General features: G+C 42.0%; 1 protein-coding gene across 30 annotated transcripts in view; it reads left to right on the forward strand.

The window, feature by feature from the left end:
- The window catches only part of ANK3 (ankyrin 3), a 284,745-nt gene that overhangs the window by 109,612 nt on the left and 152,413 nt on the right, over window positions 1-22,720 (forward strand). The window lies entirely within an intron of this gene.

Consider the following 22,720-nt stretch of genomic DNA (forward strand, 5'->3'; position numbering starts at 1 on the left):
CTTCACCTTTCTAGCCCCTGAGGGGAAGGCTTTGTGCAGAGGTGGATGTCAAGGGGAGGCCAAGGGCTGCAGAAAAACACATCAATTCTGCAGGCAGGTTGATTTACATTTGTGTGTTTCCCTTTTTTCAAGATAATAGACACTTTTTTTTGTGTTTTGAAACCTTTTAGAAACTGATTGAGGTCAATAGAATCAAACTTAAGATGGCGAAGAAGACTGTTTAAAATCACAGCTATTATCTCTTTTAATTTTCTCTGCTGGAGTGTACCCCAAAACATTCATTATGTGGAGGGTATAATCTCTGAACAAATGACATGGTGGAATTAATGAACAATTAACTATGATCATACGTTATAAGCAGAGCTGATTAGAATCCACACATGCCTGCGTTTTAGAAAGATTCTTTTTTGACTCTGCTTTGTGTTGCTGAGATAGGACCTCACAGCTCTCATTTCTTATTCATTGTGTGAGCATAACATCATTTCCTCTGAGGTAAGGCTACATCTCTTAGTTTTCATGGCAACCAGACAAAGAATTAATCTAATCTTCAACTTACTATGTGTGGGGAGGGTAGGGGAGAGGAAAATAATGTGTTTTCCTCATATCCATTTGTCTAATATGCTTAAGTTATTGACTTCCTCCTGTAACCTGGAGACCATTCTCCAATATCCCTCATGTGATAAATCAGAATATTACAAAGCTGGAAGAAAGGGAATATCTGTCCCCAGTAGCTGCAGCTGCATAGTGGTGAGTGCAGCATGGAATGCAGTAACTGCACTCTGCAATTTACTGTTCATTAAGTCAGACAAGAGTCAGGTGAGCTGTATAAACTCCATCTGAATTCACAGTGGGCTCCATGCATGCTATTTACACTTCTTCCTTCTCACTTTATTTAACTTCCACATGTAGGTGCTTAATAAGTGAACACCATTAGAAACTAGGATGCTTTCAAAACCATAATGTCAGATACTGTGATTGTGAGTATTTTTAACCTTAAAGAGAAGGTGCTTCTGGCATTTTAAAATAGAAGCAGGCCCTGGGCTTTCCTAATGTCATTGGGGACAGGCAAGGGTTTGTTTCAGGAGCTGCAGTGCAGCAGCAGGCAATGACTGGACACACAGCTTGATGATTTTGCATCACACAAAGGCACTGGCTTCTCTTATCGCCTCACTGCTCTGATCATCCTGAAAAATGAGACAAAAAGAAGTGGCCCACTGTATACTGACCTTCGCTGTAAGAGCAGAAACCCTTCGTTATTCCATCACAATACTCGATACCCTCAAGGGCAATGCATTTGAAACTAGGAAATTTCATTTGCAGGAAGCAGGCATGCAAAGTTTCCATTACATAAGGAGAGGTGGAGTTTTACACGTGTACTCTGTGTGTATCTGTGCTTCTCCAAATATGTATACTTGGGGGATGCTTAGACAGTAACTTAAGGAAGAGTTCTTTAGTCAGAGACCATTTTATCTGAATAATTTGTTTTCATGGGATAAAAAGTTGTTTCTGAAGTAGGAACATGTCAGTCAGGTACAGCACTGTAAGTGGGGAATGGTTGGTTTGAATTAAACAAAGATGTGTTCAATTGGTACTTTTCATATGCCTAACATGCTTATTGAGTGTTCTGCCAGTAGCATTCTGTGCTGATAGGGGCTACCTGCCAAACAGTAAATAACTGGTCTGGAGAGCTTTTAGCAAAACCCTCAGAGTTCTGAGGCCATTCATGTTCGTGATATTGACTGCTGTACTGCAGGCTTTGGTGTCTGTCACCTTTGCAGAGGTGAATGTGGGGACTGTGAAATCTGTGTGCATTTGTGCAGGCTCTCAGAGGTTGTGGGGCTGGAGATGCAGTGCCTTCAACCAAAGACTGGCAGTGAGTGTAAACTGGCCCCAGCACCCCGGGGGACTGTGGTCCTGTTTGAAGGTCACAGAGCACAGTCCCCAGCTGGACATCACAAAGGGAACACTGCAGATCAGCTGCACAGAGCTATGGGGGTGCCTGGCTCACTGTGTGCAAGTGGGAGGGAAAAAGTGTAACAGGCTTGACGTGGGGGTCCAGGGGAGAGCAAGAGTATATGTACAGGAGGTAGCAGGTTTGTCCTTCTTGGCTTTTGTGCAGGCTTTGTCCTTCTTGGCTCTTTCAGCTTTCCACAGACTGGAGAAGAGCAGCTCCCTGGGCCTGGAATATCCCCTCCCACCTGCTCACTTTTAGAGCTGCTTGACTGTTGGCTGCCCTGCCGTGAGCAGATTTACAGTTTCTGACGGTGGTTGTCGATGTCAGAAGTTGCCATTAGGAAGGATTTTTTTTTACCTTCAGTAGGAGTGACAGTGAGATTTTGTTCTCCCATCTCACAGTATCAGGGAGTTCCTAGGCAGTGAGATTTGAGAGTTTAGCACTCAGGCATGGAAGGCTTATCCTGGTTGGTTTCTGGAGTCCCAGAACTTTATGGCTTGGCAGTGATTTGCTTTTAGCTTTAGAGTTCACTACTGTTCTCTTGTTTCTGTGGTGGATCATGCAGGCATCACAACTTTAAAGCTCAGTCATCTTTGTTTCCACAAACTTGATTGCAATTTTGGCCCCTACAGTAATTGTCAAAGAGAACTGTGAGTTTTCAAAATCTAACCCTAAAAGTCATGTTGCTGTCAAGTCTCTAAGCTTTAGCGTTAAAATATTTTAATTTCCTCTCAAGAAGAAACTGAAGAAGAGCTGGTTGGTGAAGCTTTTGCTGCACACAACTAATGAGTCACAGCATCAGTAACATCCAAGTGTGTGTGCTAAGGTACAAATGGAATGCCTGGGAGGGAGCAAAGGCAGGTGTGATCTGCCTCTTCCCTGGCTGGATGGGGTGTGCTGACAAATCAGGAGGTTTGAGCTCCAGAGAAAGCTGCAAGCCCTGTAGATGCAACCTCTCCCAGCAGTGCTGACAAGTGCAGCAGGACTGAAGACAGGCATAGAATCTTAGGACTTAATGTTTCATGGAAAACAAAGTGAATGCTACCAGAGGCTGACTTTTACTTGCCACTTTCCTCCTCCTTTCCTCCATCACACTGAACATATGTTGGGTACCTTTCTATGTAAGAGTTGGCCATATGCTGAACAAGTCCTCTAGGAATGGCTTTCCAAGTGCCAGAAAATGCTCTGCTGTGGCAAATTGACAGGTAAACTAATGCTATTATCCTTCAATGATGTTTGAACATAAGCAGAGATTTGAAGAAGGAGGCCCTGAGGTTTCTTAACAGTGGTACAAAAAAAGAAACAATCATGAGCAGTGGTTTAAAAATTCCCCCCTAGTTCAGGTAATTTCTGTTAAAGAAGAGGAGAATTTAGGCTTAATTTGTTTTTATGTTGTGCCTTATGTGTGTGTTGACGTGTTGGTTTGAAAGGAGTGCTACAAGATTCAGCTCTGATAATGGTTAATCTCTCAGCTCTTTTGGTTCAGAAGTAAATAGTTTCATGTGTAAAACCTCAAAGAAACAGACCCTAGTGAACAGGTTTATCCCATTTAATGTTTTAAGGAGGAGGAGTTAAGAGCTCCCCATTTAAACCGAGCAGCAAGCATACACATGGGCAGGAAGAATCAGAATAGCTGAACACAAAGATTTCTTGTCATTATTTAGAATCAATTGGAATGATTTCTTTGAATGCATATATTTTGCTTATAGAGAAAGTATGTTAGTTGCTTGCAGACAGAAGTCTGTGTATGAAAATGAATCAATACAATTTAATTTCAGCTGCATCCTCTTTTGATAATGTACACTAACATTTCTCCAAGGGAACAAGTGATTCCAAGGTTCCTCAAAGAAGAAAATTGTGTAGGTGGGGTTTTCTTGCAGTATCATAAGAAAGCACCCTTCAAATGGAAGCTTTTGAGTGTATATATAGCATAGCAGTAAAAGCAGACACATTCCTGTGGGTGAGCAAATATAAACTCCTAAAGACTACAGAAACTGAAAATGAAAGCGGCAAATTAATCTAGAAACCTTTCTGCTCTGCTCCTGATCTGGCCCCAGGTCTTCAGAGTAATTAGAGGAAAGAATGATTTCCGGGTTTTTTTTTTGCTTTGGTTTCTTTGTTGGTTTATCCATTTTAGAATGAAAGAGGAGGGTTTTGAATTGTTGCCTGATGTGCATTGCCCAAATAACATGTTATTTGTTGCCTGTGGCTTCTCAGGAGACTGAGCAGAAAGTAGGAATAAGTAGTGTGTCTCGGGAGACCACTTTGGCTGGCTGCAGAACTGTTGTGGAATTCAGCACATCGCCAGTGTTGTGGCTGTTAATTGTTTTTTGTCCAGCTTGTTTTTTTTTTAACTAAATTAATAGAACTTTTCTTTATGAGGTTGACTCTTACTTTTCTCCTTTATGTTAATGCAATATTCTGCTCTCAATGTCTCAATAAGCATTGTAAGTCTAAGGCAAACCATAATATTTATACTCCTTTTGAGGGTTAGCAGTAGCCAGTTTTTTTGAAATGGTAAATGTTTTTCATGCACAAGGATCTATCTTGTCTGAGTTTACACGTACATGTGTGTGCACACACTGAAGTTGTTGGGTACCCTCTATAGTTACTGCAGAATGCCAATGAAATGACATGGCCACCATGACATAGAAAGAGTATTAAATATTTTTCAGCACTAGATTAAATTTCCCAGCATTTCCTCTGCAGTGATTTCTGCCCTGATAAAATGAATAGCTCATCAACACCTCAGTAAACATCAACTGCAGCCTGCAGCTTTATTTGTCCATCATTAAACAATTGACAATGCATTCAGTATTGCAGCCCAGCTGATCATGAGATAAAGTGTGACTAAAAAGTAGATCATCTGGTGGCTGCTGCAGTGTTTGGTGGGACACAAAGGGCTCCTCTCTCCACTCCAGCTTGCCCGTGCAGCTCCTGCACAGCCAGGGAGCTGTGCGTGCCTGTTTGAGGCACGCTGCTGAAACACTCACCCCATTTCATCAGTGACATCAGCTAAGCAATGGGGACATTCAGGCCAAGCACAGACACTTCTTGGCTGCTTGTACATTCAGCTGGTTGCAATGTTAGCTTTAGTGGTGGCTGAGCCTGTCCTTCCCATTTTTGTGGCATGCACAGAGTCCTTGCATGGTGTGTCTGTGCATTTTTTATGCTTTCCAATATGACTGAGGATGATATTAGACAGATCCATTAACTATCCAAGAAGGATTTCCTTCTTTTCATGGTATGATGGCTTACAGCTGGTGGAGGTGCAACTTGCACTGTTCACACCAAACCTTTGTTGGGAGGACCATCCCTGGGTAGCCAGCAGGTACTACAGGTCCCATGTCCGGGTGGTGCTGGAGCCACTAGATGTGACAGAGCTTCATTCTGTTTCTGAATGTCTGTGGGCACAGGAGAAGGGAGCTGAGCCTATCAGATCTCTTCCATGCTTCTTTCATGTACAAAATTCCAGAACTGAGATTAATTTGGGCTAATATCAGGGTCCTGAGAAGCTTCCTTTGGAAGGTTCCTGCTGCCAAATGTTTCATTGCTTTTTCATTGATGGAGACAGTCTATAACAGCAATTATTCAAGCCTTGTGTGCTTTTGAAGTGTGGCTTTTGTCCTTGTCACAGGAGGGGCAGTGGCGTGTCACAGCCTCTGTGCTAGGCAGGGCTGACCCCTGTTGGCCTCTTGGTTTAGATGTTCCTCTGTATCCCAGTGCCTGGGAGCTGAGGAGCTTTGCTTTTTCCTAGTACCCTGCAAGGAACCAGGGACCTGTGGCTCACAGGCCAGACACAGCTGGGAGCTCCTGTGGATGTCGTGTTGTGGGTGTCCAGGCTGATGAAGACATTTGGAAATACTCAGCCCTCTGCAAAGAGTCAGCTCCCCACACGTGCATGGGAACTTGTTACAGCTCTTTTCCCAGCCAACACTTTAGTTAAAAAATGAATTGGGACTGCATCTATTGCTGCCTGTGTGTCCTGAACTTCATTTGTCTCCATGGGAATCCTTTACTCAAGCTTTCTGTCTGTATTTTAGACTATATCTCTGTGGACTTTTATTGGGGCAGACTCTGTGTTTCTAAAATAATGGTGGAGTTAAGGTGGAGAGCCATGCTAGGAGCACAGCAGCACCCTAAGAGTTGAGGTGGCCTTCACAGCAGAGTTTATCAGGTCCAGCCTGTCAGAACCAAAGGGGAAGATAGGTTTATTGGCAGAGGACTGCCCACTCTGCAATTGCCAGCTTACTGCAAGTGTTGATATGAACTCAGTTCAGAAGAAGAAATCAGGGACAGAGTACTCAGTTAAGAAACATTTTACATCTTTTTCTTTTAGCTGTCATTCTTGTACAGATGTGCATTCATTGCCGTTTTTGTTCTGCATTATCCTTTTTAGAGCTATAAAAGCACTAAAAATTATAACTAAAAGTTAACTTATAAAAGTTGATCATAACTGAGAAAACTTCTTTCTTATTTAAATATGTGAACTTTGTACAACCAACTATACCTTTGCATTCCTGGGTCAGTTCAGGTATCATCCAGTGGGGTTTTTGCACTTTCCTCAGTGGATGGTTCTCAGTTCAGGTTGTCAGGGGCTGATGGAGCCTTAGCCCTCTGTCTGGAGCCATAAAGAGGCTGTGTGGTGTTTGGCACGTACAGCCTGGAAATGGCTCCTTTGTTATACAGCACATGGATGCAAGAAATCAAAAATGCAGTTAGAAACAAAATGCAGTCAGGGTAAGAAACAAAATGCAGTTAGGGTTTTCATATCCTGAGGGACTCAAGAGCACCCACACAGACCCAACTACACAAGGGGTACCAATGGCAGCGTGGCAGGCTCAGAAAGCTTCAGTCACCAGCACATGCAGAAATTGTAAATGGTCTTTTTCCACAAAAGCTGAGCTTTGGTGCTCATGCATGTGAATTCTAAATCAATCTGACTGATCTACCTCATAAGTGTGATTCCGGTATGTTCTCTCTTCTTATAAAACAACCCCTGGTAGCACTGAAGTGAATAATTCTATATTTGGCAATTATTTATTAACTGCAGATCTCATAAATACAGCAGATGCATTTCCTGGATGGCAGCCATTAGTGCATCTGGGAATTTATTTGCTAGTTACTGAAAATACTGGACTGGAAGGGAAAAAGAAAAGATGCTGCCTGTTCTTCCTAATTTTCATTTAATTTTCTGAGGTGCTCCACAGCATTCCTTCCTCAGATTTCTCTTGTTAGAAACTACCCTTGGTACCTCTCAAATATTTTGTTGTCTTCCAAAGTAATAGCCTTGTAGGATATCCTGCAGGCCCTGCTTCTTGGAGATTTGTATCTGAAACCACTTAGGGCAGCAGCCTCTTAATTTATTCAAAGAAAAATAAATCCTTGCTAAGGATTCCTAGCTGGTTGTTCTTACTGTGCTGAGTGTGACTAAAAGTTAGAGAGAATTTTTAGAGTAGTTGGAAAGTGAAATTGGATCTATCTGATGCCTGGAGATTTTCTGTAATCTACATGAATAACTCAGGGTTTGTAGTGGAGCCAGGCACAATTCCCATGTGCCCTTCATACACCTTTAATACACCTGCTCTCCTGGGCTGGTGCAGGGCCTCAGCTCACCTGGCAGGCACCAACAAATTACAGTTCCCTCTGAAATTTTGGGGAGGGTAAAAAAGAAAAAAAAAATTGCTCTGGGATGTAATGGAACCCTTGCTGATTTTTGCTGTTTTGCAAATGTAAGTGTGCAATTATTCCTGATTTCAAAACTAAGTAGTAACAAAATGGGGAGAAACACCTGCTTTATGCTCATCTTGAGGATTTTACTACCTCGATGACAAGATGTTGTTTTATCTAGAGTTCTTTTGGTTTCTTTCATCCAAAACTTGTCCTGGTATGGGGACTATTTGATGCTCTTTTCCTTCTGCTTATTCTCATTCCTCTTGTCTTCCATTGTTTCTTTTTTTTTTTTTTTTCCCCTTAATGGCTTTCTTCTGAGAAGGAGATTTTCAGTTGTAATTAGGACAGGCCAAAAGGATGGCATTTGGATTTGTGTTTTTTTGCCTCCCTGCCTGAGGTGAAAAGAGGGATGATTTCAGGCCATTAAACATGCAATAAGGCATGAATATCTTTGGGCTTAGAATTTCCTCTTGCTGAAATTTATAGAGATTCAATTTTAATATGGACTTAGTCTAGGGAAGAGCATGTTCTCTATGATATGGAGCATTTTGCTCCATGTGTTAGTATTTCAATTGTGAATCTTTATGGCATTGGAATTGAATCCCTCTGACTTCCTTGGGAGGCAATGTCAGAGACAGGGTTTGCAGAATCCACTTCTGTTCATGGAGTGTATTCATCTTTAATGGGAAAGCAAATACTGGGGTAATTTCTTTAGCTGTGCATGATCTTATTCCCTCTACACACTTGCTGTATGTTGTATTTTATATGCAAAGTACAACAGTTAAAGACATAGAGTAAAATATGTGCCAAGTCAAATGCTCATAGGAAAGCACTTCTAATAGGCTTATGAGAACATACCTGTTTTTGTGGTAGGCTGTCACACTTGATATGTCACTGGCATTTTCCATATTGAGGTGAGGCCAAAAGAAAATGCTTAGCAAGGGACTGAAAGCTTAAAAGCACAGATAGAAACATTCCATTTCTGTACTGATTGCTTCTATCTTTGTGATAGTTGTGAGCTTTGGTGTCATGACTAGTTGAATATTCTTGAAGATGCTTTCGGCTTAATTTTGTTTTTAAAACAATATTATTTTTTAAAAAACCCTGTAATTTCCCCTCTAAACAGCTTAACTACAAATATTCTACTAGTCATAATAGACTTTGTCATTTTGAATATGAATTCATTTCTAGTCTTCAAAAATGTCTTGGGGCTTGTTAATCTACAGCGTGGTTGTGAATGTCATTTGTGATAATTTTCGTCTGCTGTTTCTTTCCAAGAAATAGCTTAAATTTTCTAAGGGGCCGTTAGGGTTTGATACAAGACAACAGACATAGCAGTAACATACAGCTCTCGGGTACATGTTTCTCTGTTACCTTTTGTGCAGGAAAACAGCATTGAGATGCAGCCTTTCAAAGTGAACTGTGTTCCTAAAAATAGATTAATTGTTTTTAAAAAAGATGTGGGTGGAAGTGGACCCAAAAAAGGACTCCCTTTCCCTGCTGGTGGGTCTTTAGGCATTTCTGGTGACTCTGCTTTTGTACTGGCTTCCACGTGAGCCCCTAAGCTTGAGGGAGGCACTCAGAGAGGACACGGCAGAATACTTCACAAGGTTTTAAGTAGCAAAGTGTGTGTGTAGTGTGTGCACCTCAGGGCATTTTGTAAGGTAGGAGTCTGCTGTTAAGGCACATCTTTGTGTGCTGGCTGTGTGTCTGTCAAAACCAGGCTTTTTCGTGCCGCATGAACTCCCTGCTTTCATTTCACTGCAGTCTCACAAGTCCAAGTCTCAAGGCCAAGTCTGCAAATAGTCCACAGTGGAAACTTGTACTGATGCCCCCCTGCCATTCCCCAGAATTCAAACTGAGTCTGTAGGTCAATGGCTCTCACTCACTCATCTGTGACCCATTAGAGGCCCACGGAGTATTTGCTGCTGAGGTGATCTTCCCCTTTTCTTGCTGATTTAAAAGAAAATAAGTGGAAGATACCTGGTGTCTGGGAGTTGCTCTAGAGCGAGCTGGGTCACACACAGGAAGATCAGAAATATCTGAGCAATAAAAGGAAAGAGGGTCCACAAGATTGTTTCAAGTGAGGGATTGCCATTGTATGATAATGAGCTTGAAAAGGATGGATTGCACAAGGGATGCAGGCAGATTGTGCCCTGTGTTGGCAGCCAGGCCTTGCTGAAAGCTCCATTCAGCCCCAGACACGTGAGCTGTGGAAATGCAGACCTGGCAGCACGAGTGGTTCCCTTGCCAGGCTCCCAACCTGCTGCTCCGTGCAGCAGCCACTATTGATCTCCCACCTGTGCTGGGAGCTGCGGGACGCAGGTGGGACAGCACCTTCACTGGAGTCCCTCCCTCCACGGTGGCTCTTTGGAAGTAGCTTGCCTCAGTTGATGCTGGGCTGGAGCAGTCTCCCTCAGGTCAGTAGGTCCTGCCTACAAATGTGGGTCATTTGGCATCTCTTCCTTCCTGCTGGTGTCACTGGGGATAAGGCCGTGCCATCAGGAAAATGGCTGCCATCAGCAGGACGCCAGCACTGTCAGCTGTAATTAAAGTCCTCAGCCTGAATAATCCCTTCTGGATGCAGGCAACAGAGGGACTGTGTGCATTCCCCCTGTCCCTGCTGAAGAGAGTGTCAGCCCCCAGAAAAACACCGCTTCATGCCCCCGGTGTGACAAATGTTTTTGGCATGAGCAGGGTGTGTCCTTGTCTCTGGAGGGAATCAGGTCAGCCCGGTGGGACAATCCTTGGATCTGACAGTCTTCTTTAAGGAATCCCAGGCTGTATAGAGACTTTGGAGTTACCTCCCATCTGAAGAAGAAGTGGGCCGGGTGGACAGTGATGGTGGTGATCCTTTCTGCACGGTGCAGCTCCCGTCAGATGAAAATGTCAGGAACAATAGCAGAATAGGGCAGTGGTGCTTGGGCACACAAGGAACCATCTCAGCCTGATCTCTGTCCTTTTCTGGGCCCTAAAAACAGGGCGGCTTGGTTTTAAGCTAGGAAATTTTGTGCCTGTTTTGGATTTTTTTTGTGCTTTTGTTGGGTTTTGGGTATTTTTTTTTTTTTTTTGGTATGATTTTTGTTTAAAGTCTTGGGATAGACACCTTGGCCTCAAAAATGCTCTGACTGGTTGAACTGAATTTTTCAGAGGCACTTGAGATATGGTCATAGCTGTAAATCACAAAAAAACCCAAACCAAATCAATAAAAAAATAAATTAAAACCTCAAAACCAAAGCAAAAAAACAAGCAAACAAAAAGTCCCTAAACCTTCTCACATTTCTTCTGTGGGCAAAAGATCCTCTTGGCTACTTTGAGCTCTATTTGGGCAGTTTTTGTATCCCACCTAAATCTCTGATCGTGGTATTTGTTCCAGGCCAATAAAAAGGGGGCAGGCACTTACTGCCTCTTCTGCCTTTTCTGGAATCACCAAGGAGTGACCTCAGTCTGAAGTCGTGTTGCTTCTATCCCTTAGAGCATACGAAATGCAGCATGGGAAGAAATGGTATTTACCATTGTTCTTGCCCAGTTGCTCACAGTGGAAAGGGAGTTTCAGCCAGTTGGAGGTAAAAGTGCCTTTTCCTGGAGGGAAGCATTGTGAGGAAGAGCTACCACAGAAATGGGAAACCAGGTCCTGGCAGCTCTGTGGTGTCTGCAGGTGGTGGCTGTGGCAGCTGCTGTGTTGCTCTAGAGAAGGCTCTCTGAATCTCAGTCTCCAGAGATGCTTTGTGTCAAAACCTGATTTATGCTATTAGCTTTTGAACAGCATATTCCTCTTGCCAAACCTGTGAGAAGATGGAAAGTGCTCGGTGAAAAGATGTTTTATAATTGCATGTAGTTTTATGTCTATTGATTGTGTGTTACATGAGTTTGATGAAAGAGCTCCATCAATGAATTCCTGTAAAAGCTAATATCATACTGAAAAAATTGCCAAGCAAAGATAATCCAATTAAGCAGCTGCACATAGCTGAATTTCTAAATTATTGATATTGTCTTAAAATGGGCTGCCTTATAGTGCAGTAAAAGCTGCAATGTAGGTGATATATTTAGCTGTAGTCACATTGTGATATCACTGTGCAGTAATTTTTTTAAAAAGGTACACAAAAGATATTTTTAAACAGACATGGATTTTTTTTTACAGAGCACATTCAAAAGAACATGTTTCAAATGAGCATCTGGGAAATAAATTATAGGACTTGTGCCTGCATTTGTCTGTTGTTTATCTTCAGAGAGACGGGTCTCCTCTTTAAGGCTCAGAATTTGCATGGTGTTATTGGCAAAACTCAGGACGAAATCCATATTGCGGTTGCCCAAAGGGAAGTCCAGCAGTTCTGCATTTGCTGAAAGGAAGTATTTTTCTACTGTGGCTCTAAAAATAATAAATAAAATAAGCCCAAAACTCCAGAGCAGCTGAGGAAGTTGAGTGTCAGTGGTTCTTGTCCATGAGCTTGGCTGTAGAGGGCTGCAGCTCTGCTCACTCCCTGTGGCGTGTGGGGTGGCTGCACCATCATTCTGTCAGGCAGAATGATCCAAAACTACTCAAAGCTTTGCTTTTTGAGAGCTTTCAAACTCAGCAAAGAGGCAGCAGCTGTGGCACACTGATGTTTTGAGGGAAGATAAGGAGCAGCTAAAGAAGAGTGCCCTGCACTAATCCAATCTGGAGGTGATATTAAAGCTGTGGATCACGGTAACAGAGCCTCTGTCCAAAAGCAAAGGGACAAAACGTCCTCCACAGACAGATTAAAGAAGTGGTATTGATTACTGTCTCTGTTATCAAGCATCTGGGACACTAATCAGCATCTCAGTTATGCATTTTAGTAACGAGGGACAGCAATGATTCAGTGGTTGGGAAGGCAGCCGGATTAAGTGGAAAGGAAAGAGAATCATTATGCTATGTGCTCAGCTGCTGTCCACAATGGAACATTAAAACCCATCGTGATTGATCTTTGTTTTCTAAAGGGACTATATAAAATATAACTCCAACAGAATATCCTATTTTAAACTTAACCTGGATGAGTTTACTATTTCCCATATGTTATTGTTGAAAACAGCTTGCAAAGGCTTACATACTCCCAGAGTGAAGGCTTTGTGCCAAAGTGGGAATTAACCCATTAGTCATTTAACAGTTAAAAGCTACTGTTAAATGTAAAGTGCAAATCCCTATGAGATATTTCAGTTCAGCACTTGTTATTTGCTGCTCTTATGGTGGTGGTAAAACATAAATGGAGAGAAAGCTCAGATCAGATGTCCATGACATGCATATGAAAGAAATGAGGAAAGGGGCTGTTTTGAACATCTTTGATATTGAAAGTCAGAAGGTTGTCCCAGCTTTCAGCTTTCTCTGGGATCAGGTTGATGGCACCTGAATTAGGACCCTCATGCCCCTCAACAGTCCATGGGAAGAGACAGGGCAGTGCTTTAGAGCAGTTCAGGAAATCTCTCTCCATGCCTGCGACCCTGCCTGGACACCCGAGGTCAGCCAGGGCAAGCTTGGCTCTGTCTGCCTGGGCCAGCCCTTGTTCTTTTGTGTGTTGGTGTGCAACTTCCCCATGCCCATGCTGTGCCAGCTCATACCCATGAGGTCAAATCCTGTCTGCCTGTGGCTGTTTTATGGCCTTGCTGGCCTAAGAGAGAGCTTATCAGAATGTTGTGATTCATGGCTGTTAGCTTGTTGTTCGGTGTAACGGAAGTGAACACCTGTGCAGGAGGGCTCTAAATTCTGCTTGGCAGGGATGCTGACTGTATTTAAACTAACTAAATAAAATATCTACATAAATATAAGCTGGAATTTCCAGTTTGCACTTTCTGCAGAGTATGTCTGAAGAAACTGAATCTGTCTTACTAAGCTGTGTTTTACTCTGCAGTTCTTGAGACCTCATTAATAAACTGTCCCAAAAGAAGAAGGAACGCTATTTTTGCATTTAATCCTCACAGGTTATCCATATTCTCCCTTGGCCTCTATATATTGCATAGCTTTAAAGGTGTCTTCCAAAAAATATCGAGTACATTGTTCCCTTTTGCTAGAAATCTAAGCCATTTAGGGTTAGTATCTAGTTTACTGGCTAATTGTTATAACTGAAATTGCACAGCCATCATTTCTGGGAATATTGGATGTAGCCAAGACAGGCTGAGTGCCTGGTAAGTTGAAGAAGCAGTGGAAAATGTTGGTCAAGCTGTGGCTGTTTGAATTAATTTTGCAGACACACCTGAGGCTGAGTGTTCAGTGGCATTGACCTGTTGCTATTATTTGCATCTTTCCTTTGTGGTTGTTGTCATTATCTATTATATTGTATTTTTAATGAAAAAAAACACGTTTATTTTAACTTTAAGAATCCTGAATGGCTTTGCAAACTGAATAATTAATAATTTTTTGTATATCAAATATGTTTCTGTGTGTGAAAAACAAGACGGGAAAAAAATAGTGTAAGAAGCCTCTAATGCTGGCATTGAAAATGTAGGAAATGCAGCCAGGAGCTGAGGTCAGCAGAGAAAGGCTCCTAATGTAGGTAATTGCCACTGCTCTGGGAGCTGGGCTACGGACAACTTAATTCCCTGAGCTGAAATTTTGTCATGACATCCATTTACCTCTAAGTTTGCAGAAGGCACCCTGGGATCTTTGCAGACTGTACACTTCAAAGGGGGACTGTGCTTCATCCAAGCTCTGAGTGGTAATAAGTAAGTGAACTGTAGCAGTGCAAAGACGTGGGGGAGCTTTTTATGTAAATTTATGCAGTTGTACAGGTGTGTGAGCCCTGGAACAAGCTGCCCAGGGAAGTGGTGGAGTCACCGTCCTTGGAGGTGTTTAAAGGTGTGCGGATGTAGCACATCTTTAAACTGGGGGACTTGGCAGTGCTGGGTTAATGGTTGGGCTTGAGGATCTGAGATCCTTTCCAACCCAAACCACTCTATGATAGAGTGAGAGCCATGTGCTCTGTGTATCCCTGTCCAGTGAGTTTTTTCTAAATAAACACATACTTAACTCCCAAATCTTGCTGATGTTTCATCCTAGTACTCCCCCCCGTTTGTGTTTTCATCATTTTTTCGCAGTCCAGTGATATTTTCCAGCTATCACAACACTCTCACACAGCACAGATCTACGTGATGGGCTGAATTAAGCAGGAGGACACCACCAGGAGCAGCACATCTACCATCACTATTGTCACAAGAGGCAAGGCTCCTGCCTTCCTCTTTTTCTTTTCTAATCTTTTAAAAGGAATCTTCCAGTTTTATATGCATATGGTAAGATTAGATTAAAGCACTTATGTAGTCAATAACACAAATACAGGAGACTGGTTATTTATGTTCCACATGGATCTCTACTAACAGTCTTGATCATAAGGACAAGAATGATGAATTTTTACTCAAGTCATACATACTGACGGGGTATTAGATGTGTGCATGGTGCTTATTTGAAAGAGCACTCTTTTGCCACTAATTTTTAGGAAATATGATTAATGTCAGTAATGACATGGTTTTCCATCCTGGAGCAGTCTGTCAGGGCTCTCAGGAGGTTCATTTTAGTTTAATATTCATAGATGAACTAGCCCTTTTAGAAGAGCTTTTCTGCTTTTTTTCTTCTATTTGCATTTCAAATAATTCCATGGAATTGTGTGGGAGCAAGAGGATTGTCTGCTGAATGCTGATGGATGCAGTAATATTAATAGTAATAATATCATTAGTAGTGGTAAGGAAATAAGTAAATCACAGAAATTTGCATGTGTCCTAGGTCCTGCAGCTGTGTATTTTTCCTTAATTTACAAGAGGTTTATTGCTGTTTATTCGGAATGGTAAAGCCCTCCCATCCACCCTGTGCATTGGCATCCTCCATAGCCCAGACACCAGTTATCCCCAGGTGAAGGTCAGCATTGTGCACCCCCAGTGCAGGATCATCTTACCAGAGTAGTATTTTATTAAGTGCTGGATCTGAGCTTTTGTGATGAGCACCCTCTTCTAGGCAGAAAGAGGTTTGGTCTGTAAATCAGAAATGACAGTTTGTAACGGGAAGAGAAGAGAGGGAAATGGAGCTGAACTCTACGTTCTGGAGGGGCTGTAGTTTCTCATTACAGCCCCAGGAATCCTCATGTACAATTCTTTGCCAATGAATGGCAGCTCTGCTGCCCACAGGGCTCTGTATGGAGGTGGGGGCAAGATTGCCTTAATGCTTTGGGTTGGAGGAGAGCTGCTTTTTGTTTTTATTGTGGGTCTGGAAGAGATGAGAGAAATAGTTTTATTCTTGTTTGTTCTTTGTGTCATGTGCTGGTGGCATTCCCAGCCAGTTCATGAGAGGAATTTATAAACCAATATTTTTACTAATCTGCAGGCTTTGTAGTTCCACAAGATGGTGCTTACAATCCAAATCAAAATGGAAGTATTTCTCCTCCTCTTCTCTGCTGTTAAATCCGAAATGAGATCCATTGTTACTGTAGAAACTACTTGCATGCTGCAAACTGCATCATATTTGTTAGACAATATGTAATAAATCCAATTGAATTTGAAGCACAGGTACTAAAGAACATTAATAAAGTACAGTTTCTGATGCATTCATTTACCCTTTTCATGGTGTTTGTCACTTCAATTTCTACAGTCAATTTATGATGCCTGGTAATTAAAAATGGGATTCCTTAATAAATTATGCAGGAGCTGGGTCAAATTTTGAATTCAGATTCAGAAGTGCCCTGTCCTAACTTTGAGCAGGAGTGGAACATGTGCAAATCTAAGCAGTCTTTCATTATTAATGGGAAAAAAGATGGGTTTTACTCAGTGGTTATGCTGCTTGGCGTCTCTGGAGCATGTTACTTACATTTTCCTCTTTGCTAAAGTCAGTAAAATCCAGTTGATGAGGTCATGGCTTCCTTTTGTTTTACATCCAGGATCACACTGTTCTCTGGGGTTTTCAGCAGCCATCTGCATGCTCAAATGTGTTGGACTGGGGAGTGTTTTTCTGAGTATCTAAAAACCACAAATTCTGTGTGTGTGTGTGCAGAGTATTGCTTGTCTAAACATGGATATGAGTCTTGGAAAAGATCTGTCACATTTCCTACCATTACAAAAACCTAGGTGAGTTATTGGAGAGATTACTTTAGCCAGAGTGGATCAGCATTACATTTATAATGTGCTTTAGATGTCTTCTAAAAAGCAAATTAATTGACTCATCTGTTGTGGCCTCAGAGTAGAGCTCTTTTGTCACTGGCCCAGGGAGAAAAGTTGGGAAAAGTCAAAAAACTTAGAGAGTGTGGGGTTATTCACAGAAGGTGTAGATGCAGGATTGATGGTTTGTCCTGGCAGTTCATGAGTGATAACTACATTTTCAGTTAGCAAATCCAGCATGCTATTTGGATGCATTAATAATTTTGGAGAAAGCTCTGGGCTGCAACATGAGATACTGAATATTAAATTTATGTTAAATACCAGTGCCTGCTGGGGGGGAGAGAATTAGGAAGTGCCTTCTCTGTGTTATTAGTGAAGTTTTAATTGTTCATGTCTTGTTCAGAAGTGAAAGGGCTTTATGGAAAAGGAGAAAGCTCTTGTCTGTGCAGAGTGCAAGATGCCCTTCTCCCTCTGATGGCTCCTCTTGAATCTGCAGCACAGTGAGCCAGGGATGCTGTTCAGTGAGGCACCAGCTCCTCTGGCTGCTTCTCTATAGAGTTTTTATTTTAGGCTAATAGGTAACTAAGGGAAAATGCCAACTTATTGGGTTGTTAATTGAAGCTAGGATTTATAAATAGGATTTTCATCAATCAAAAAAGGCATGGCTGTAACGGTAAAATATCTGTAAAATAAATAGATTTACAATGGAGGATAGCATTCAGCACCCTAAAAATAGCAGCTGCTGCCTCCTCCATTATGCAGTGTGAACACTAGCTAGTTTGTCCTGCCAAGGGACTGCTTTTTCATGAAGCATCGTGGAGATAATACAGATATAAGAAATACTACTGCTATACAGTAATTTTAGAAGCCCTTTGAAAGCTATTTAACATCAGATTAAAAAAAGTCAGTTCACAGAGAGAAAGGAAACATGAGAGCTAGCTGCAATAATAGCTACAGGCTTAAAGGTTCTCTCAAGGAAAAGAAATGCAGTGCTAACTAAGCAGGTTAGGAAGAAACAGATTATGGCCATGTATGCTGTTGTAATTGACTGCATTATTCATGCAGTCATTCCAAGGTGTGTTTCTGGATCTGCTCAAAATGTTTGATGTGAAATTAAGCGACAAAAGCTTCATAAACCCCTTTCCCTGATGTAGCACTGAGGAGAACCCAGTGTTACTCTGACCTCATGTAGTTTGGAATGCATTTGGGCAGCATGACTGCCAGGTATGATGGAGTGTGATGCAGAGAGAGCTACAGAGCTCCTTTATGAAGATCTTCAGTAGCTGTGGCTCTTGTATTTCTCTATGCAGATAGGAAAAGGAACCCTACATTTCTGAATTGGAACTGCTTTATGTAAGCTAAAGGGTTTTTTTTGAAACCCCTTGTAGCTTGAAATACCTGCTGTAGCTGGACAGTATTGCACTACACCAGTGTCAAATTCCTGTGCATCTGGAAGGCTCAGCCTAACTTCAGGAGTTGCCCATTCTGCAGCTTCCTCTTGCCCTCCCATCCCTAATTCCTGGCGAGCCATATGAGGGTTGATGCAGCCTCTGAAGCTGCCATTTTCTGTTCCTTTGTAGTTCTAATGCACCATCAGAAAGCATCTGTCTTAGCTGTGGCCAGCCTCTCGTGTGTGTGAGACACACAGAAGCAGTTGCAGCGCTCCAGGGACAGCATTAATATTTAGCCAAGCTGCCAGCACTCCAGTGAGAACTGAGAGATGTTTTTATACATCTGTGCTGACAAATAGAAGTCCTGTTTGGAATGCAGTTTGCACAGCTGTCCTCATTCCCCAGCAGTGTGTCAGAAATGGTCTTGATGAGATAATTTTTTTTTTTATTCATTTTACTAATTTGCCTCTGTTTTAGGGAAATTCCTACATCACCCCAATGCAGAAGAATGTTTACTCCTTCCTGGTCTAAGACATCTTGAGGTTATTACATCTGAATGCTCCCAGTGTTCTTGGAAAGCTCTGTGCACAGTGTCAGCCCTGCTGCAATAACAAAGTTGAGGCAGTATGAGTCCAGTGTTACTGCCCTACCTAATATTTGGGGGGAAAAGATTATGGAAGTTGCTTGTGCTTGCTCCCCAGACATTTCAGTGTGGAACTTCTTGAGAGATAGTTCTGTACCAGTTCAGAACACTGAACCTGTAAGAAGCTGAAAATTCAGCCAGTTTATATATATTGATTAATTAATTGTCCATGCCTCGATTCTCTGCCATTGGAGAGCTCGGAGTGACGGTTCAGTAAGAGGAAATAATTTGAGATTTTGCTGTGACTGTTTAAGGGCAACAGTTCACTTCAGAATGTGTAACTCCTGCAGCTTTCCCCTTGGTTCTTTGAAAATAATGGTGCTTTAGGAAAGAAAGTTGTCAGGGAGGAACTTACTGACCAGAGAACTTAAGTGGATTAAGTTAAAATTAGATTTTAGTCATCCTGCAGAAGAAATACAGGTTTATTAACTGGGAACAACACCATGTAACTGTGAGTGGTTATTCTATGTCAGTCTTTTGGCTATTGGGGACCAGTTTGTGTCCAAGCAACTGGGCTGTGTTAATGCTGAGACTGGGGATAACTTTTGAGTGATGCTGAAATCAGCCACAGTTACATTCATTTATTTGTCTTTGGGTTCATTGCATTGTAACATCTTGTGGTTGCATCTTTGTAATGATTATGAGAAATTAAAATTTTAAGCTTGCGGTTTTCCTGGAAGGTCCTTCCAAAGTGTAATTTGAAGAAGTTTTAGAGTACTTTGAAACGCTGACTGATAAAGGATGAGAGGTCCCTCAGTGCTGGCAGAGTCCTGGCAAACAGCACTGAGGCCCTGTGAGAGCAGCAGGTTCTCCCATGCAGTGTCTGTGGGCTCAGGTAGATTTTACCTGCCCAGGCACTTGTGTTCAGTGGCATCTCCCACTGTGACTGATCCTGAGTGTGGCTTGCTTGCAGAGGGGCTCTGATGGCCCAGTAAGTCGCAGAATCATTGGAAACAGGGGTAGGTGTGGTGTCAAGAACTCCCTTTGTCTACCTTCATCCATAGTTGTCTTTGTTCTCCTACAACCAATTTCTTATTTTTATTCTATTTTCATTCATATTAGTACATATTAGAAATTCTGGGCCAGTTATTTTCATGTTTGTCTTCTCATGAGTTTTACCTTGTGTTTTTACAGTGCAATAATTTTTCCGTAGTCTGTTGGAGTTGCAGCCTAAATGTTGTTCAAAAACCCTGGTCATAATATTGCTCCACTGAATTTTCTCCATTGCATTTGGGAATGGACTCATGGGATTAGTTACAGTTACTTTAGTGTTTCCATTTTTCTTTTCATTGAGTACTGCCCTAGTCCATCTAGAAGTGTAACTTAGACACTAAGTGAGAGCTGTGCTCATTTCCCAGGGCAACGGACATGTGCCTGTGCTGAGTGGATACATTTGTCTGTTCTTACTGTATTTTTCTTTTAAGCCTCCTTTTGTTTTCATTTGAATTGTTCCTTAAAAGGTCCTTGAGGAAGGAACAGAATCAAGGTGAATAGTCAAATATCTTAATTGTGGGGTTTTTGGCCAAGGTCTTGCAGCGAGTCAATTTGTCAGAGTCCCAAAAACTGCTGGTTTTGGAACATATTACATGATAGAAATTTCTTTTTCTATGCAGAAGTCATGTCTGAGCATTTTGAAGCCATCTGGCAGTTTGGTGGCTTCATATCATGGTTATGTTCTGAATAAGCCTAAAAGAGACAACAGAGAGAGGGAGTGTTTGGAAGGACTAATTTGGCAGCAGTCACATTTCTGGTGCTTAACTCAACTTCACGATGAAATACTTTGCTGTTGTCACCATGAATCTTAATGATTAATTCTTTGCTTCTGGCAGTCATGGAATATTGAAAATTGCTAGAAATACGATCCAGACAAAGAGTGAGCCTGAGCCAACTTCTTGTCACACGGATGCCATATACAAATGGATGGTAGATTTTATATAACTTTCCTCTAACACTTTCAACTAGGGTTTTTTTTTTTAATATTCTTTAAAAAAATGAAAAAATTATTTCTGAGCTGTTAATTTTTCTCCTGTGCTGTGGTGAAATAATAAGATTTGCATGTGATTTTTATATACCTATGTGTTCACATGCCTATGGAGACCAATCAACAACTACCAATTTCGGAAGTGCACCAGAATTATATTCTGTTAACAAATAGAAGTTCTATATTTAGTGAAAATGCTGAGGCCTGCTGTTCATATCCAAGGAATCTCTACTTTTTGGAATCCTATGCATCAGTGAGGTATCTCCGAGAAGGAGCAAGGCAGCTGCTGCATTCAATTTGTACAAAATCCCATTTTTCAGTAGGACTTGGAACAAGATGCATGGCATGCAACAAGCCATCTGATTAATCAGCAGAGAAATTGCAAACATCAGCAATGTTTCAAGATGACATAGGAAGATCTGATGCTGTGTCTCCTTGTACTTTCCATATATAGATCTTTGCCCTTGCTCTTCCCCTCCTCTCCAGGAGAGTTCATGTGAGGTTTGTAGTTGGACTAAACACAGGCCTGCCTGGAGTCTCTGCCTTTTGTTTTCTGCCTTCCTAATTGGCTTTTACTGGTTATTTTTCAAGCATGATGGTGTCAAGTCAATTTGCTCAGGAGTCAATCATGTGACATCACGATGCTTATGTAAACACTTCCTCCAGTTTGCAGCTTTATTACCTCGGTGTTCTCCAAAGGTGCCTTCCAGAGCAAATCAATGACATGGGTGTCCTCTAGGGCGACCAGTGGCAGGGAAAGAAACCTTAATAAAGGCATGGGCTTTTGGCTGGCTTCACTGAAGCTTCCTCTCCTGGTGCTTACAGGATGATATCATGAGGCTCTGCTGCTCTTTTTAGCTCTTTATGATCTGAAGAGTGTAGAGTGGTCTTGACAGCAAGAAGTTGCCTTGGTAAGTATTATCTTTGTGAAAATAGAGGTTAAGATAATACTTACCAAGGCAATTGTGGGGTTTCTGTGATACTGTGGCAGGGGTTTTGCAAAATCCCACTTCTCCACAATACAAGTGGAAGATGCTTTTCCATTTTGAGCCAATGCATTGATGGGGGAAGAGAAATTGCTGAAGTCTCAGTGGTGGAAGCTGTGACTGACTTATGGTCCCTTCTTTTGGGTTTAGCTAACAGTTTATATTCCAGCTGGTCACAGTTTTTCCTGTTCCTAAGGGACAGGGTTATGTTTTAGTCCCAGGGTCACTGGAAGTTAAAGTTGCTTTAGAACCTGGGCACAAAAACTGCAGCTTATGGATGAAAATGAAGCAAGAAGCGCTCTTTCAGAAAGCTGGAGCTGATGAGGGCCCACTGGAAACATGCATTCTACTCTGATATCTTAAGGGAACAATGCAGGGTTAAAAAAAGGAACTTGGAGCGGATTTGTGGATCAGATGCTGTGGGCATGCCACTCATACCGTGCATGTATCATTTATTTTAGTCCCTCATCCCAAGAGCCCTTTGCCTTGCGGTTGAAAACACAGGCACACTCTGGGGAGTGCTGGGGGTGAGGTGAGGGGAGCTGCCAGGGATCCTGGCTCAGTAAACACTGCAGGACTTCCCTGTGCCCTCCACAGGCTTCTGGAATACCTGCAAAGGGCTGGATTTCACAGGTCACAGCTTTGGGCTGTACTTTTTGGAAGGGTTTGGAGACTTCTGAAAAATTACTGCAGGCTATCCTTTTATAGTGATTGCATTTCAGTCTTTGAGGTTTGGTCTTACGTGCTGCTAAAGAATAGGATGGGACCACAGGCTTCCTGTTCACTCCTTTGGAAAGCCTTTAAAGAGAAGTTTTAACTATCTTCTAGCAGAAGTTATGGAATTTGCTGTTATAAATTTTGTATGATAGCTGATATCCTTGTCAAAGTAAAGGAAAAAAGTTAACTAAAGGATTTACAGAAATGGTAGATACCTTCTATTCAAGAGCAATAGACTACAGAGGAGCATATGGCAGATTTTTTGGGGAAGAAAGTGTGGGGCTTGGT

This window comes from Geospiza fortis, unplaced genomic scaffold, assembly GCF_000277835.1.
Source record: "Geospiza fortis unplaced genomic scaffold, GeoFor_1.0 scaffold92, whole genome shotgun sequence".
Lineage (NCBI taxonomy): Eukaryota > Metazoa > Chordata > Aves > Passeriformes > Thraupidae > Geospiza > Geospiza fortis.